A 2,465-nucleotide genomic window follows, 5' to 3' on the forward strand; every position below is an offset into this window, starting at 1 on the left:
AGGAAAAGGAATTTTTTCTCTTACATCGTTATAAAAATTGTTTACGAATGGAGGATAAAATTATTTCTCGCGTTTATTATTTTAAATAATAAATGGTTTTAGAGAATTAGAATTTAGGTGCAGAGATATATGTTTCCTTGGAGGAAAGAGTGGAAATAGAAAGCCAACTGAAATTTGGCTACTGGAATTTCCTACAATAGAATAGCGAATTGTTTCGACGTCGTAATTTGACACCAGGATGAAGAGACGCGTATTTTTGGATACGATTGGATGTTCCACGCAACTATTTCCCTATTCTATTAATTTACGCGAATCTGATACCATGAATTGTCACGATATATAAGGGAACGAATATCAACGAATATTCATCCGTATAAAACACGAAGAAATTTTTAATTGTTAATTCAATCAACTCTCTCGACTCTTTACTCATCGAACGATACTCTTCAACTTACGTGCCTCCTAAGATTCATATCATCACAATTCTATTATTCACTGTCACCAACCGATATCATATCATATTAAATTAAATCAAAATTTTCAAATTAATTTTCACAGAAACCAATAATAAAAGCGAAATAACATCGAAGACACAAGATAGAATAATCTAGGAATTGGCCTAAATGAAATTCCAATATATTCAGAGATGCCAAATCATATTTACGATCCAAATGAAACGATACAACTTGCACTTGGAAAAAAGAGAATGATGGAAGGGTTGGCGCACCTTAGCGGAAGCGAAGGGTGGGTAAACACCGTTGTTCGTGTTTCGAGTCGTTGGTTCGAAGAGGACACCGTGACTGATCGACACCAGACTGGACCCAGGTCTCTGCTCTTCCGCCGATTCTCTTCCTCGAGGGGGATCCACAGTCAGTGGTTACCGAAAAACACTAGTCGGGAGACCAATACGGCCACGGCTATACTTAGACGCCGGACGAACTCGTGGACTGACCACGCACAAAAACAACGCGTATGTAAGCTCTATGAATCTTGGATAGCTTTTGCCTCATCCACTGTCCTTTTCAGAAATAAGAAAGAAAATGGAAAGGGCGTGGGTGTGCGAACATCTCACCTATTTCACATAGTAACTCTTTCGTTCACGCTAGAAAGTCCTAGTCAAGTTGTTCGATTTATTTTCTTTTTTTTAATTATTAAAAATATACAAGTGCTTTTGGTAAAAATTGATAGATTAAATTGATTTCAGATGTATTATCTACTTATTTTTATAATTTATAGTGACCTTACTAGTGGAGACTTTATTATTATTTCTTTTTTCATTTTTAATTGAAGAGAAGTAAAACACAAATTTATCGACGAGGTGAAAGAACTCGTGCTCTTGCATTAAAATGAAACGAATATGTTAGATCGTCCATAACTCTTACTTCTCAAATTTAATGGAAAATACAGGTATCCTGTATTTATCTCGCATATCAAACCTGATCTTGGACACGGCTTGGACGGTAATAAACGTAAATTGAATCTGAAGAGGACGCGTGAGGACAGGTACGGATGTCGTAAATACAAGTAATCTACGAGAAGTTCTAATGCATCTAAAGACATCTCGCTTTGAAATTGAAGGTGTTTTCGGTATATATCGCGCGATCTAATTTTAATCTCATTAAATGAATACACGATACTTATATCTCGCGGTTATTTTTTGAGTCGAGTTTCCAGAAATAACGAGACGAATCACGAGAAAAATTCGAGCAACAGTCATTTGAAATAATAAAATATTCTATATACATCTCGATCGCCTACGCTTTCGATCCATCGAAACGATTACCATCGTTTGTTAATTCACTTTATCCCTAATCCAATTTTTTAAAATTTCGATTAAAAGCCTTCATTTACCTTCAATTTCAACATTCATATACTACAGCATAAAGATATATATACATTAACATATAATTTCCATTGCGAAATGATCCATTTAACGATTAAACTATCGATGCTTTCGTTGCAATTAAAAAGAGAGAAAAAAAAGAAGAAGAAGAAGAAATCGTCAAGAAAAAAATTCAGAAGCATTTCCAATTTGAATTTCGAAGGAAGAACGAGGCACGATTCGAAGATCCATCGGATCGAAGCGGTACAGCTGAGACAGCTTGGATCGTATGCTTCGTTTTTTCTGCGAAGAATGATTACGCTTGCTGCTGTCATCGCGTAATGACAGCAATCGTGACGTCGTCAACCGATAACGCGGCCGGCTTTCTTCCTTTTCTTTTCGTGGCACGCGTGTTGCCGCGAGACTATCGTGCATAAGTAAGAGGAGCGAAAGATGTTCCGTCCGTTAAGAATAAACCAAGCTATTTCGAGGGCTGGACAGACGCCCGTTTACCCCCGCTTGTTACGTAATTGCGAAATTTCCTTCGATTCATGCAAACGGATCTCTCAGTCATGGAAAATCCTCGAACTCTCTGTCACGATTTGCATTTTTTATATATATATATATATATATATACATATAT

General features: G+C 36.6%; 1 protein-coding gene across 8 annotated transcripts in view; it reads right to left on the reverse strand.

The window, feature by feature from the left end:
- Positions 1-2,465, reverse strand: part of LOC102674251 (obscurin) — a 44,154-nt gene that overhangs the window by 20,618 nt on the left and 21,071 nt on the right. The window lies entirely within an intron of this gene.

This window comes from Apis dorsata, unplaced genomic scaffold (assembly GCF_000469605.1).
Source record: "Apis dorsata unplaced genomic scaffold, Apis dorsata 1.3 scaffold_165, whole genome shotgun sequence".
NCBI classification, from domain to species: Eukaryota; Metazoa; Arthropoda; class Insecta; order Hymenoptera; family Apidae; genus Apis; species Apis dorsata.